Here is a 17,500-nt window from a genome sequence, read left to right on the forward strand (position 1 = left end):
TATTATATAAAAAAAAGAATATATATATATATAATATATATATATATATATATTATATATATATATATATACAAGACACCAACACACACAGATAGAGAGAGAGGTGAGAGAGAGAGAGAGAGAGAGAGAGAGAGAGAGAGATATGTGTGTGTATGTGTGTGTAAAGAGTCAAACTCACTTCACAAACAGAATAAAGACGAAATCGAAAGCCATTTCTTCCTTGGCAAGCAAAGGATCATTCAGAGACCCATGAGCTTTGTGCATTACTTGAGACACACAGCAAATAGAGTTTCGATAAAAGTATCCTTCACTGGTAAGGGGGAAATCCCATTGCAGATAGAAGGGTCACGTATTTGAAAATCAACGAAAATCAGACGCATCCTTTTGTACTTTTTTTATTCTTTTTTTACTCTCTCTCTCTCTCTCTCTCTCTCTCTCTCTCTCTCTCTCTGTCACACACACACACAATCTCTCTCTTCCTCTCTCTCTTGCTCCACATGAATGGGGTATTATTCTTTTTCTCCTCTCTCTCTCTCTCTCTCTCTCTCTCTCTCTCTTGATCTTGATCTTGATCTTATAAATAGGGGTTAATTTTCTATATTTCTCTCACGCTCTAATTCCGTTTGAATGAGGTTTAATTCTCACTCTCTCTCTCTCTCTCTCTCTCTCTCTCTCTCTCTCTCTCTCTCTCTCTCTTCATATACGTATGGGGCTTAATTTTCTCTTTTTGTCTTTCTTCTTCTCTCTATTTTTTCATATGAAAAAGGCTTAATTCATCTCTCTCTCTCTCTATCGCTCTCTCTCTCAGTCTCTCTCCTTCTTTCTCTTGGGGGTTAATTTTCTCTCTCTCTCTCTCTCTTCCCCCCACTCTTTCTCTTGTTCTATATAAAAAGAGCTTAATTTATCTCTCTCTCTCTCTCTCTCTCTCTCTCTCTCTCTCTCTCTCTTGCTCCAAATGAATGGGGTTTTGGCTTCTGAATAATAATAATAATAATAATAATAATAATAATAATAATAATAATAATAATAATAATAACATCACAATGATTGGTAATACAGAGTATTATATTTATTTATTATATTTATATTTATTATATTTATTCCCAGAAATAAAGAAAAAAAATTACTGTGAGACGCAGAAAGCCATGGATCTGGAATATGAAATAACGATATGAAATGAATTCCTTAATTCCTTGAGATCGATTTCTACCATTAATTCCCGAACAGATGACATAAGGTTACAAATAGAAATGTCAGCTACCAGGAATGTCACGCAAAACATTCATGTACCTGTCCAGTAATGCGACGTTTCTTGAATTGTTAAAAATGCCTAATCTTGTTTTTATTAATACGTATACAAACGCCAGTCAGGTGTGACAATCTAATCCTGTAAACGAGAAAGACAAACTAGTCATTATCAATCCCGGGAGAAATAAATGAAAAACAACAGAAAAAAACTCCTTCAAGGGCTTCACTTGCTTAACAAATAAATTTTTGAAATAAATATTTAAAAAACAGCAGAACAAATCTTCAAGGACGTCACTTGCCCAACAAACAACCTTTTGGAATAAATATTTGAAAAACATCAGACAAAAAATCTTTAATGTCGTCACTTGCCCAACAAACAATCTTTTGGAATAAATATTAAGAAAAAGCAGAAAAAATTCTGCAATGACGTCACTTGCCCAACAAACAACCTTTTGGAATAAATATTTGAAAAACAACAAAAAAAATTCTTCAAGGACATCGCTTGCCTAACAAACAATCTTTTGGAATAAAAAAAAAACAGTAGCAAAAAATTTCTTCAAGGGCGTCACTTGCCAAACAAAAAACCTTTGGAATAAATATTTGAAAAACAACAACAACAAGAATTCTTCAAGGGCGTCACTTTCCGAACAAATAAAATGTATGAATAAATATTAAAAAAAAGAAGTCTTCTTCAATGACGTCACTTGCCTAAAAAACCTTTGTTTTGGATTCAGTCCCAAACGACATTTTAAGGAGAGAACTAAAAGCCAACAAAAAAACTCTTTGAAAGATGGACTAAGAAGACATCACTTCCTCGTCAACCGGATCTGCTTCTTCAGTTTAGGAGGAAGTCTGTGGTATATTCGCTTAGAGAGATTCCAGTAGACACAGGAACAGATTGAGACATCTAGTCCCCCTAGTACACGCAACCAGCAAGTAATTTTTGGTGAGAGATAAGGTACTAGCAATGAATTAGCTCATTCAGTTACACCAGTTACGTTTACTTTAGTAGACCTGTGTTGCTATTTGTGAGACAAAACACATCTCATAAGCCTATACTAATATCATTTATGAAAGAATTCCTCGAATTATAGGCTTATACCAACTATTTATGAGGGAAGATACTTCTAAGTATAAACCTATATTAATTTTTTTATGAGAGGAATTACTTCTAATTATAGGCCTGTACTAATGTTAATCACGAGAGAAAACACTGTTCTATATTGGATTCAGAAACTTTGTAGACACTTTTCATAATGCCTTCAGTGTACTACTTGAGGTGTACTGACGGCATCATCCCCCCCATTCCCCAACGGACATTAGGCTAACATAATTCACTGTTAGGAGCCACAACAAACAAGTATAAAATTCCCCCTATCATTGCAGACGCACGATTATGGCTAACTTTAGCCTTAAATAAAAATAAAAAACTACTGAGGTTAGAGGGCTGCCATTTGGTGAGTTTGATGATTAGAGGGTGGATGATCAACATACCAATTTGCAGCCCTCTAGCCGCAGTGGTTTTTAAGATCTGAGGGTGGATGTTTTAGGGCTTGTGCCTTGTATGATAAGGCGCCCTATGAGGTAATGTTAGACTTGCGATAATCTTACGCTAAGTCGGTTGGTATTGCACTTCCATCTTCATGGGAGTGTCTTGGGGTTTGTAGATCACTTACGAAGTCGGGATTATCTTCTTGTTTATGACGACGATGTGTTAAACTCATGATGATTCGGTGAGGAGGTTCTTGTAGAAAACACGAAGTATAAAAATATATATATTCTTCTTAGTTTACATGGTGAAGATCGGGTATGATTGTACAAGTCTTCTAATAACGATAGCTTGATCGCTTCTGCCAATGATGATGGCTAATTCTATTCTCTCTACATGATAAAGCTTAGGTAAAGAGATACAGGTCTTCTAATGACGATAGCTAACTCTGTTCTGCCTCTACTACCATCTCGGTTACCAGTCATAAAGGAACAGACAGTAGTTCGAACATATGAACATACATACAATCAAAATGACACACTACAGATCACGTAGGCCGTTTGAATTATAGGTCACGGTGTTGTCTCAAGCAGGGAGCTTGGACTAGAGTTTTTTATATACAATTGAATGACTACAGGTGACGGCATGTTATCTTAGCCTACTTTTATTGTATACGTCATCTTTAGCGTCTCTAGTCTGATCACATTCCTGCAAGCAATCTGGTTGACCTCTTTAGTTTTAGTCTTTTATATATATGGACTAACATTCCATATTTTTATTATGTAAACACTTACATTAGCTCGGTCAGCTACCAAAACCAACTACTGAATATTACTCAAACTTGACTTGCACTTGACTTATAGGAGTGTGATACAGACACTATGCGAATATATATATATATATATATATATATATATATATATATATATATATATATAAGTAAATAAAAATTCATGGTGTACATGAATTGATTCAAGTAATAAAATATAAAACAATGATATTGGTAAATAATAGTGATCACGTGATATATAATGATACAGTTTTTTCACTTCATCTCATTAAGATACATATGCTACAGAAAATACTAATGTACTCTGATAATTGCATAGAATGAAGATTAACATGATAAAATCATATTTTAACTGATAAAAAATTTCATATATGATTTGATAAAATTATTAATGTTTATGCTGATTGATTCGTTGATTTTTATGCTAAATGTTATATATCTGATTCATTAATCCATATACTAACTCATATATAACAGCAGATATTGGTAAGATAAAAGGTAGCAGATTGATTATAGGCTACCTGATTTGTTTATACATATGTATATGGATTTATATAATTATGAGTTAATATATGTGCACTTTAAATAGATTCCTATTGCGTACACGCAAGATATATATAGATTCTGTTATTTATGATCATTTATATAATAGATTCCTATTGCGTACACGCAAAGATATATTTCGATTCTGTTATTTATGATCATTTATATATATGATACATGATACTTTATATATATAGGATACATGACCGAGGTGGGTTATACTACCACATATTTAACTAGCGTTCGAACAACTTTTCGTCCATTACACAGTTCCAGACAACCACCTATAGCCAATGAAAGGGCCAATTTCACAGGGTTAAAACAAGGGGAAAATTTGCCTGGCGGGTCCAACGTTCTATTTTTGCGCTCACTTACCTTATTCTCTGCATCCTAAGCTACACGATTACGTTCGCGATGAATAAAATCATCCCAGCACGAGTCCTTCGCCAGCAAAGTAGAGTTGAATATCCTTCGGGTCGTAATTTGTCGGAAGTATGTCCCCTTTGTAGTCGATTTCCGACAACCGCCGGAGCGTTCCGCATTAAAACGAGATTAACGACGAGATACGGTGTCGGTCGAAGAAGTCCATGATGGTGCTTATTCCTTTCACATTGTAGGCGGTTATTACTCGACTGCCGTCGTCCGCAGCGACGAACGATTTTTGAAGTTGCGATGGAAACTCTCGTACTGCAGGATACTGTAACAGGTTCCATTAATCAGCCTGCAAGTGAAATTATACTTGTCACAAGGGCAAAGTGTAAATTCAGGACGACATCCAAATACATGGGGAGGGGAGAGAGCCATTTAGACCAGAACTTAACCCACATGCAATTCGCTGATATTTTGGAATTCCAAAAAGAGTCAGCTGTACAATTTTTTTATCCATGGCATTAACAATGAGTGAACCTATCCAGGTCTATGATGACTGTAAAAATATCCATAATTATAAAAAAATAAACAGATATCAATACGAATCCCAAAGAAAATTCTATATTACTGGTAGTAAATTACTAGACAAAGAAGTGGAAAACGGAGCTATTTGTAAGATTGCCAGGCAACATAAGAGTCAAAGAGAAGATTAATCATGATTCTGTATTTCTCTATGCTAACTGAAATTAAGTTGTGCTAAAATCTGATCCTATGTGCCCCTAACAAAAGTTTCATATTCAATTTTCTCGCGCGCATCCTCTGAGGTTAATTTTTAAAACTTTATTTATAGGCAGGCGATGCAACGAAAGAACCCACTATGTAACTAATTTCTATATAAACTTTGGTTTTTTCAAGAAAATGTGACATTTTCCCATAAATGTGATTTTACTTGAATTTTGATAGACTAGTATTGCAAGTAAATATTTCATATCCATAACTTGATAATTCTAAATGTCCGTTTACCATTATCATAAGCTGATTTATTGACTCTAATTGTCTATGAGGTTCAGAAAAAAAATTAATTCATTTTGATGTTATAGATTTTTTTTTTTTCAAAATATTTGCTTATTTTGTTATTAATTTTAAAATGATTGCAACTCCTTAACTAAAGTTGCATTGCGCATACGGATAGACACGTCTGCCTTGCCCATGAGAAGTTCGGGCTAAGCATTCCTTTCTCCAGCAATCTGCTTTTGCAAGCACGAGACGACACACAGATGAAGCCTGTGTAAGCAGATTATTGAGGTTAAAAGGAACAAATGCTGATACGGCAAACGCGACAGACCTTCTAGAACTGACGACGTCGTCACCAGCTTAAGAGTTACGTTACTTGCTGTAAGAGATACGACTTTAGTATTTTCAAATGATATTTTATGTTTTAATTCTCCACCCGCATGAGAAGAATATCTGAAAAAAAAAACAGTACCAAAATTGAACAATATATTAGTTTCATGTTGGAATTATGTTAAATTAAATATTCCTTATTCAAACTAATGAAAAAGGTTTCCATAAAAATTCTATATATATTATTAGCCCTGTATAAGATTCATATAGGATTATTCCATAGATAACATTTTCACTCCTAGACTTCCTGACTTTAAAATCTCTTTTATTTTATTTTATTTTTATTTATTTATTTATTTATTTATTTATTTATTTATTTATTTATTTATTTTATTTATTTTTTGACTAAGAATATAAATCACCAGGGACAGACATATGTCAGTTGGTTTTGATATGTGTTTGAACTTTTAGCTTATTTGTCATTACTAAAGCGTTAAGTTAGAGTTCAAATCTTTACGCATATATATTTGGATATTTAATTAACCTATGGTTACGTTTTTGCTTATTGATTTATCGTGATTCCTTTTTTATTATAATTTGTAACCCTTCCGACTTCTTACGGAGTGTATTATATTGACTCCACTTGTATCCATATTTATTTTATTTTTTCATATTTATTTATATTATTTTTTTTATATATATTTGATAAATTAATGGTTGGCTTGAATATGTGGAGGAAGTGGTTCTAGCGGCGTACCGTATAAGGCTACTTGCGGTATCAAGATATGAATGATAAGGTATTTAAAACCGCGAGAACCGCTATAATCCAGTTCGGATCCAATATCACGAGTTGTAACTCGTAAGACTTGACACTTCCTTATTTATCTCTTATTCTACCAAAACCGATTGACTGGGTGATAAATATGGTATTGGTTTTCATAATGGAACGGAATTCACACACGAATTAAGGAGATTATTATTGATTTACACCACCCGAGTCAGATTATTATTATGTGTTGAATTCCATGTTTACTGATTTAGCACCTCAAAATTAAATTTGCGGTGTTTGGTTTTTTAGTTTGCTATGTTAATTCTATATAACGTGTCAAGGAACTTTTAACACTAAGAAGTGTTTATTCCCTCTGTCAGACTCGTAATTCTGTTAATAATTCTATGTATATTCTTTCAAGGATTGATTTGGCACAGGATAGGCCCCTAAAACTGACAGGTGGTTATTAGTGTATCCCTTGTTTTCCATGACACGTGTTACAATTAGTTATGTGCTTGGTTGCTTTTTATATCTGTAGCATTGTAGGCCAGTAAAATAGTGATTTGGCTTTCTGTGACATAGTAGGGAACCCTGGATGACGGAATGCAACCAGTTTAGGACGATTGGTATGAAAGAGATTATTACTACTACCTGGTCGTTAGTCATCTGCTGTGTTCTTCGGGTTTTCCTCGTCACAGACTTACATATAATATTACATTTGATTACATTATTCTGATACACATACTTTAAATATACTTTTGCCTTAGGGTTTCTGCTCGAAGTGTTTATTGTTTTTGCTTAGCCGCTGACCCTGTTTCCGTTCGAAGGTGTTATTGTTTGGTGGGTTTTATTGCTGCTGGCACTGTTTCCGTTTGAAGTGGTTTATTGTTTTTGGGTATGGTCTTGTTGACTCTTGCTTTGTTCAGTTTGTAACAGTTCTGCGCTCCAACCCAGATATTCAATGCTCGCGATCTCTTGGGTTAAGGAATTTTCTTGTTTAGATACGGTTTTAACAATAGGCACGGATGTTTCTATATCTTTTAGTCCAATTAATGGTTCTTTGCAGTATGGTGCGGGATTGCGGGATAATGCGTCAGCTATGATAATTGCTTTCCCAGGTAGATATCTTATCTTGGCTTCAAAGACCTGAATGATCATTTAGTCACCTGAGTTCCTTTTGGACTCGTGATTAAAGCCTTTGAAAAAACTCGGTAAAGGACTCATGTTCAGTAAGGACTTTATCAGGATAACCATAGATTATGAACTTAAAATGTACTAGTGAGTTAAAGATACCTAGCCCTTCCTTGCCTATTACTGCATTTTTTATTTTCTTTCAGAGGGCTTTAGTTTACGTGAATAAAAAGCTATAGGAAAGAACTGTTTATCATATTACTGAAGTAGTACCCCTCTTACCCCTTGGCCTGAGGCGTCTGTTACAATAAAAAAAAAATTCCTTATTTAAATCAGGGATTTTAAGTTAGGTGAGCTGCATTATTCCGTTTAAGATATTCGAACGCCTGTTGATGCTTTTTAGACCATAATAAATCTACGCTCTTCTTCGTAAGATCTGTTAAAGGAGCTGTCATGATTGAAGAGTTACATATTTACATACGATTGTAATACCCACTACAGCGCCAAAGTGCTGTATCCCCCTTTTACGTTAATAGGTACCGGAAAGTTATGAATAGCCGACACCTTACCATGGACTACTTTAAGACCTTGACTAGACACATAAAACCTAGATAAACATGTTCGGTTTTTAAAAACTCACATTTAGATATTTTACTCTGAGATTATTTGTCTTTGTCTCTGTAGCACTAGCTCTAGTTTATGTGAATGTACTTCAAAGGTATTAGAAAAGATTACAAGATCATCCATATAGGCATGTAGGGTATCCCCTAAAAGTCTCCAAACACTATATTGTAATTGGGGTGCAACGTAAGCCGGAGGCATACATAAAAATTGATAATGTCCCCTGAGTGTGCTGAAAACGGTGTATGAGGTACAATCACTTAGGTAATGGTATCTGGTAAAAGCATTTAAGTAAGTCCAAGTTGGTGAAAAAAATTTATTCTAACCTAACAGAGATAAGATGTCGTCGGTACATTGACTGGAAACTATCGGGAGTCGTTTCCTTGTTTAAAGCGACTGAATCTACGCAGATACGCCAAGTCCGATCTTTTATGGCATGACATTTGAGGAAAAAATTATATTGGGCTTATTTGATTTCCTAATGACTCCTATTACTAACATTTTTCAACTTCGTCATTTATCTCTATTTTGAAATTTCATTGAGAATCTATACGAAGGTACGTAAATAGCTTTATGCTTGTCCTTAGACCGTATTTTGTGTTAAATTACATCCGTTTTTCCCAGAGATCACTCGCTAGTGGAGAAACTGCCTGGTATTCAGATAATAGAAAAAATTTTTTTTCTGCTGAATCACCTCTGCTTGAATGAGTTTACGGATATTACTTTAGATAGATTATCAGAGAGATTCATCCACGACTGATTGGGCGTGATTAAAAATTAGCAACAATAAAAGAAATGCGATATTTATATGTATAGGTTTTTGTGGATTACTATATTAACTTGTTGCTGCGAGTCAACCGTGTCTAGGCTTTGTTCGCGGAAATCGTTATATTTCGAGTCGGGAAGGATTAAAATTTCATTTCCCAGCAAAAGTCTTTTTTACACGCACTAAGACATTCGAGGGTGCATGCTTCTCGAGATTTTTGCGTGCAAAGTGCGACTGCGGTTGTGGGAGAATTCTGTTGGGTCATTTGAACAATGTTACGATTTATGAGACAAATGTATAGTTCCTTTATATAAGTTATTATTTGATTAACTGTCTCATTTTTGTTCAAACGGATTTTAATATGTTTGAAGGTTTATAGGATTTTCCTTTGATAAACACGCCTTATTTTGCAGGATGTAAGATAATATTTTGTATACCCCTAGATGGATCTTACAATTACACTAGATACAGATCAATGTATTTTATAACTATAGAGGTATCTGTAAGCGCTCGCTTATCCGGACTTCTCATTAGGGAAGTTCGAACAACAGACGGTGAGTCCGTAAATACAGGATATTACGTGTACTAAAGGAATAAAGCAAGATATTCTAATTTTACGGCGCGTACAGTCGGGCTTATCCACCACTACTTATAATAACTTACGTATTAAAAAAAATGAAAACCTGCTCTGATTACTTGATACAGTCATGTGATGCATAGGGAAATTCCTTTTTAATTTTTTCAACATCGCTCTCCCTTTCTGCTGAAGCCGCTTAAATGGAATGTGCTTTGCTTTGAAAACTCGGCAGATTTAACTGACCTTGACCGCTTGACTAGATGACATAGTAACCAAGTATGCTTTAAGCACGATTTGTTTGTTTCTGAAAGGGCTACTGTTTACCTATTTCTTTTTGTAATAATTAGGATCCTTCTCTTTATTACCATCGACAACGTATTGTATGTTTTTAGCATTATGTTGCTGCTAGTTACGTATAAAGCAAAGAACGATTGAATGACGAACTATTAGGAATTGAGCGATTACTATTAAGACAAGTTATCTCTATTGCATTCAATATTAACTGTTTGCACTTCATTCTTTGCTAAAATTTGAAATAGTGAAGGATCCTGGTCAGCGCATTTAGCCTAATGAAAGTTTTTTACAGACATGTTATTCCTTGCAATCCAGCCATATTTTTAAAGTTAAGTTGAGTCATTGAGGTTCGATATTTTATATAACTCAAAAAACTCAAGGCTAAACTGCGATCGGGGGGGGACACTTTGGGGGGGGGGGCAAAAAAGGAGCATTTATTGTCATGACCCGAAATAGTGTTACCTCTAATTTATATAGATTTGCACGGGTGTTCCTCTTGTTTTTTGTGTGTTTTCTAATCACTACGGTGCTTAACGACCCTATCCATGCATCTGTATAAATACAGACGTCCACTGCGTAAACGCATATTCACTGTTTAATATGATTTGTTTCGTAAGGGATTAATAATCACCCAAAATGATAAAATTAACATAGTATATGGTTATGATATTTCAGTAGAACTTCTGGAAACAGACACTCAAAGATAAAAAACTCGCAGTAGCGAAATCTCAATGATGTAGATAATTTCTGTAAAAAAGTAAGATTAAGAATGTCTCGTAACTTCAGCCACAGGAATAACGAAATTCGACCTGCAAAGGAAACACTCAAAGTTACTCCAAATGAATAAAAAATTGTACTTAGCTTGCTTTTGTGGGAAGTCACAGTGTTCCGATAACGACACACGGCCTTGGTCCTCCTTCTCTATTTAGCGGATGACCTGGTTTGGCTTCAGTTTCCCCGTGCGCTTGTTGTTTCGATGATTCAAGCCCTTGAAAGATCCGATGCTGCAGACGCGTTCGGTTTGTTTCTTGAAGTGCCGGAAAGGCTCACTAACGATGTTTTCTTGAATGATTCTAATGAGAGACGAAGCTTTCGTTGCCGTAGGAAAAAGGACACGTCGGTTTTGTTTCTTGAAGTTATTCACTAAACGATGATACTAAGTTGCTTGAAGAATCTCTTGCTTTTCGTCGTCGGTGAAGTTCTTGTTGTTTTCTGAAGTCGCTCACTAAACGATGATACTAGGTTGCTTGAAGAATCTGCTGCTTTATTATTCTGGTTTATCTTCGGAGAAGTTGTAGAGTCCTTCTGGTACGCTTGCCACCACTTTTAGGGCTTGTGCCTTGTATGATAAGGCGCCCTATGAGGTAATGTTAGACTTGCGATAATCTTACGCTAAGTCGGTTGGTATTGCACTTCCATCTTCATGGGAGTGTCTTGGGGTTTGTAGATCACTTACGAAGTCGGGATTATCTTCTTGTTTATGACGACGATGTGTTAAACTCATGATGATTCGGTGAGGAGGTTCTTGTAGAAAACACGAAGTATAAAAATATATATATTCTTCTTAGTTTACATGGTGAAGATCAGGTATGATTGTACAAGTCTTCTAATAACGATAGCTTGATCGCTTCTGCCAATGATGATGGCTAATTCTATTCTCTCTACATGATAAAGCTTAGGTAAAGAGATACAGGTCTTCTAATGACGATAGCTAACTCTGTTCTGCCTCTACTACCATCTCGGTTACCAGTCATAAAGGAACAGACAGTAGTTCGAACATATGAACATACATACAATCAAAATGAGACACACTACAGATCACGTAGGCCGTTTGAATTATAGGTCACGGTGTTTGTCTCAAGCAGGGAGCTTGGACTAGAGTTTATAAACAATTGAATGACTACAGGTGACGGCATGTTATCTTAGCCTACTTTTATTGTATACGTCATCTTTAGCGTCTCTAGTCTGATCACATTCCTGCAAGCAATCTGGTTGACCTCTTTAGTTTTAGTCTTTTATATATATGGACTAACATTCCATATTTTTATTATGTAAACACTTACAGATGGACACACAAAGCCGGGACAATAGTTTACTTTTACAGAAAACTAAAACCAAAAGTGGCGCCATCTCGAGCTGTGTCTGGACAGGCAATTAAGACATTTAAAAGGTAATCAATACAGCGAAATATCAGTTGAGTTCAGAGAAGTGTTTTTAATTCATATTTCAGTCCAGCAGGTAATTTGATCATGTCCATAAAAAAAATCTGTTAAAAAAGAAAATCTGAAAAACTTTTATGTCTTTTAGCTATGCTTATGTAGTTCGTAAATATTTAATACAATCGTCTGGTCACTGATTTTTCCTATGATTAGATGGCGCCAGTCTAAAGTTTTATTAAACATATTGGCTCAAGAAAAACTTTGTATCGTAGATAATTCACTCAGACAATCATTACTTTAATTTTAGAAAAAAACAAAATAGAGGTTAGAGACAAGTTCCTTTAAGGTAGAGTGTTTTTTTTATATCTAATAGATACTGACCACACATTGAGTTTTCTTTAAACAATTACTAGTTATATATGGGAAAAAGCCTGATAGTTATACTCACAATATATCTTGATAAAAGTTTTTTGTTATTATTATTATTATTATTATTATTATTATTATTATTATTATTATTATTATTATTATTATTATTATTATTATTATTATTATTATTATTATTATTATTATTATTATTATTGAAGTAAGAAACCTCCGTAACGAGGCTATAACATTGACAATTAAAAGCCACAGTATTGTGAAAATACATTTTTGTATAAAGTTGAAAATTACTAGGAGAGACTTTCGGATAGTGCTCCATATCCCTCTTTAGTACAAAAATATAGTTTTAACACTACTGTGCTTTTAATTATTATTATTATTATTATTATTATTATTATTATTATTATTATTATTATTATTATTATTATTATTATTATTATTATTATTCAGGAGATGAACACCATTCATATGGAACGAGACCACGAGGAGGGATACTGACTTGAAATTCAACCTTCTAAAGAAGATTATGTTCATTTGAAACAAATAACAGAAGGTAGTACCAAATGCGCAAAGAAGAGAACAGCTATTAGAAAAAAATGAGTAAATATATCTATCAATAAATAGATATAAAAACAAGTAAATTCTTTAAACACAAGGACTTCAAAGGTTTTCAGTTGTACGACATCCTCAGGGAGGAAGTCAGAATTAATGATGACTCACAGGTATCTTTTAAATCTTCACATTTAAGCCAGTAACAAATCAATGCCACAACGTTCCAGGAAAATCAACTGATTTCCAAACGAATATGCAAAGGTTGGACCTCTCCCTAGTAACAAGTCCTTTTCGCCACTGCCGAGCTTGGGGTAAAGAATTTCAGTTCTGGCAAATAAAAGTTTTTTTTTTCTTACGGTCAGGGAAGCGTCGGTTTTTTTTTTGGTGTGGGGGGCGGGGGAGGGGGTTGGGTGTGGGTGAAGGGGCCAAGTAACCCGGAAATTTAGGGTATGTGCGCTAAGTGCAATTTGCATCAGGAATGTGACCATTGGGGCTGAGAAAAGAAAACAGGAATTGTTAATGTGGAAAAAACAGAGAGAGAGAGAGAGAGAGAGAGAGAGAGAGAGAGAGAGAGAGAGAGAGAATGCTACTACTACTACTACTTACTACTACTTAATAATAATAATAATAATAATAATAATAAATATTAATAATAATAATAATAATAATAATAATAATAATAATAATAATAGTATATATTATTATTATTATTATTATTATTATTATTATTATTATTATTATTATTATTCAGCAGGTGAACCTTATCCATACAGAACAAGCCCAAAGAAGCCACTGACTTGAATTTCAAGAACAAATAGAAGGTAATGAAAGAGAGAGAGAGAAGAGAGAGAGAGAGAGAGAGAGAGAGAGAGAGAGAAGAGAGAGAGAGATATTTGTTCGTGTAATTTTATGGTTGTAGGCTGAAACGTAAAGATAATTATACCACGAAATCAGATGAAAACGTAAATTGACTTACAGAGTTGAGATAAAAAGTTTTAAAACATAATTTTAGAAAACTTTATATGTTGATGCAAAATATAAAGTTCTAGAACGCAAATATGCTTACGAGTAGGTTCAGAAATGTTTGAATGAATTATAATACTAAAATGAGTGCATATGAAGGAATTCAAATCTTTCAGGTTAGCTATGAAATCATACTTTATAATTCTGAAATGTCATAGAGTATTTTTAATCGCAGAATAGAGTATTGCAGTCTTTGATTACAGAATTGGGCTCATGCCAAAGGAAGATATCAATTTCAAGTTTATTTTTAGAGTGTAATATCCAAAACATAATCAAGATCACTGAACCAATAAGCAGCAGATAATTCAGTTAGACTTTCTATTACTTCTGCTTTTGACAATATTGATCATAACCCAGGGAAATAGACAAGAAATGAAGAAAAATTAAAACGTGTCAACCTCTAACATGGAGTTACTGCCCTACCAACCAAAAGAAGATAAGAAAAAATGATAAAAAAAACGAAAATAGGAAAATAAAAAATAGAAAAGGGTGAAGTGGACACCCACAAGTTAATGCCACTAATCCCCCCTTCCCCTCAAAATAATGCTAATAAAAAATAAATAAATAAATAAACTAGAATGAGAGTACTAAAAGAAATTAAATTCTTTCAGGTCGCGTATAAAAAAAAATCATAATTACTAATTCTAAAACATCGTAGAGGGAGTATTTTGAACTCACAGAAGAGAGCATTGCAGTCTTTGATTGCAGAAATGAGAGCATTTAAAAGAAAGATGTCAATTTCAAGTTTTTCTTTGAAGAGTTTAATATAAGGAAACATGAGTAAGCACTGAATGGACGTCGTGATATCTTAAACTTGCATTGACGAAGAGGAATTGTCAACATGTGTGTAAGCGTATTCTGGAGCAAATACGGGAATCTATCATAAATAAGCGTATTCAGGGTTATATTCATGAAAGTGGGAAAGGGATTGTAAGTAAATATGATTAAGTATATCCTCACCAACGCATATGTTGTTGAATAGATTCGTGAATACGCCGAGAATAGCTCTCAGAGATACGAAGAACCGTGATCGTGAATTAAAACTGCAATTTACTGTGTTATTATCATAATTCACTTAATGCATTTAATATACTTAGGTTTTAAATATCATTCTTATTAATAAAACACTCCATAAAATGCAGTACAGTATGATAAAACATGAATAGTAACGTACGTACTGAATCCGTGGACATCGAGTTAGACTCATGAACAAATCAAGATACGAGCAGCGTCTGTCTGTACACATAATCAGGGACAACTTCACCAGCGCATTATCTTTCCAATTTTATCCGTCGCACGAGCTGTTAGCAGCATTGCGTCACCTATATCCACATTGCAAGAAGACCGTGAGTTGTGTGCATTAGCGTGAATTCATTCCACGTCCCCAGCTAATCAAAATACCTGAGCACATTTGAAACCATTTGGGTGCGAGGGTTTTTTGTCATTGTATACTTTAGCGTGCTTTCACAATGCGAGTGATTTCGTGTGATACGGAGAGAGCTTTATTGCTCTCTGAATGTGCGTCAGGGACGGTGTTTGTTGTTGACACTGCGGAGGAATTTGACAGGAAAAAGAGAGGAATCTCATATTATGGAAAGCGTGTTTTCTTTCCCAGACTAATTTAGTTCACAAAGGTATCAGTATTATTTTGTTGTTTACATTTAAGAAAATTTCTCTTATTATGATTATTTATTTGTTTATCTATTTATTTATTTATTTATTTATTTATTTATTTATTTATTTATTTATATATTTATTTACTTATTCATTTATATATATAATATATTTATTTATTTATTTATTTATTTATTATTTTATTTATTTATTGATCTATTTTTCGTAGGTGTAACACACTCGGCTACAAATAGTTAAATCTGACCGTAGATCACGTATGATTTCATCTATCATTCTTTTGGAATAAAACCAATTAAGTTACACGAAGGCATCAATATTATATTGTTGTTTACCCTTAAGAAAATTTCTTTTGTTATGATTATTTATTTATTTATTTATTTATTTATTCATTTATTTATTTATTTATTTATTTATTTATTTATTTATTTATTTATTTATTTGTTTAATTTTTTATTTATTTATTTATTTACTACAAACAGTTAAATCTGACCGTAGATTTCGTACGATTTCATCTATCATTCTTTGGGAATAATGTCCTACGCATCGATGCGAGTATAATTGTCTTTGAAATATAATAATGACTTAGAGTGTGTTGCCCAAGATAAGAGATATTATACAATCACACACATATATATACGTATATAATTACATACACACACACAAATGCATACTAAGATACTGGGGGCCTTTGCACACACAAATACTCCTCGTTAGCATAAAACCTCGATATACTCTCCACGAGCTCCCAGAGGACAATCCACGAGGAATTTCATTTACGTTACTCAGGCTTTAAATTGCCTCGAATAATACCTTTTGCAAAGCTTGTTACCTTCAGCTCTTATGGTGAAACTATTTAAAGAATGTCTAGTTAAGACCTTCGCATATTCATACCGAATGGAAACTACCTTGCAGAAGGGAAAACGTATTAATGTTTTATGTCTGAAAAGGACGTGAATTTGATATCAAATGTGAACATATGATATAGTAGGTGTGACCTATTCAAACGGTTTATAAGTGAGTTAATATGTAGAATGGTTAACTGTACTGAAAGCTCGATTATTCTGTTCCTTTTATTCTCGAGCTGTCAGGGTTTACAATGTTCAAAACTCAAACCACTTATATTTCAGGTCATAAAATACTTTGCCTTCGATTGTCTGACCAGAATGTTATCTGCACTTAATTCTCGATAACTCGAAACCTAAAACACAAGTGAAAAAAAAAAGTTTGAAAGTGTTTACAAAAAAAAGGTGAGAATAAATGTGATAAACAGTAAGGTTACAAGGGTAAATATAAATGTTCAAAGAGTATTTTTGTGCTTATAAAGTATTCATTAACTGTTAAAATAAATCTGTTTCACTATATTCACTGTTCAACATATAATCATTTTACTCACCGAAAATACATCTATCTTTTGGTGTTCTCGGTATAATGCTGTATGAGCCACGGCCAATGAAACTCTCAGAAGCACGGTCATGGCTACCTCTAAATTAAAAAAAAAAAAACTCTATTGAGGCTAGAAAGCTGCAATTTGGTACGTTTGATGATTGGAGGGTGGATGATCAACATACAAATTCGCTGTCCTCTAGCCTGAGTGGTTTATAAGATCTGAGGACGGACAGATAAAGTGCAGACGGACAGGCAAAATCTGGCACGATAGTTTTTCTTCTCAAACCACTAACAGTTATTTCGTCAAGTTCCATCCAAACCTTTGTTCCTTGTATAAATGATATTATTACACAGAAAAGTGCTTACTCAAAGAAAGTAACGGAATTGCTACGCATAACCAGTACGATAATGAGACTGGAA

This window comes from Macrobrachium nipponense, chromosome 4 (genome assembly GCF_015104395.2).
Source record: "Macrobrachium nipponense isolate FS-2020 chromosome 4, ASM1510439v2, whole genome shotgun sequence".
Classification (NCBI taxonomy): Eukaryota; Metazoa; Arthropoda; class Malacostraca; order Decapoda; family Palaemonidae; genus Macrobrachium; species Macrobrachium nipponense.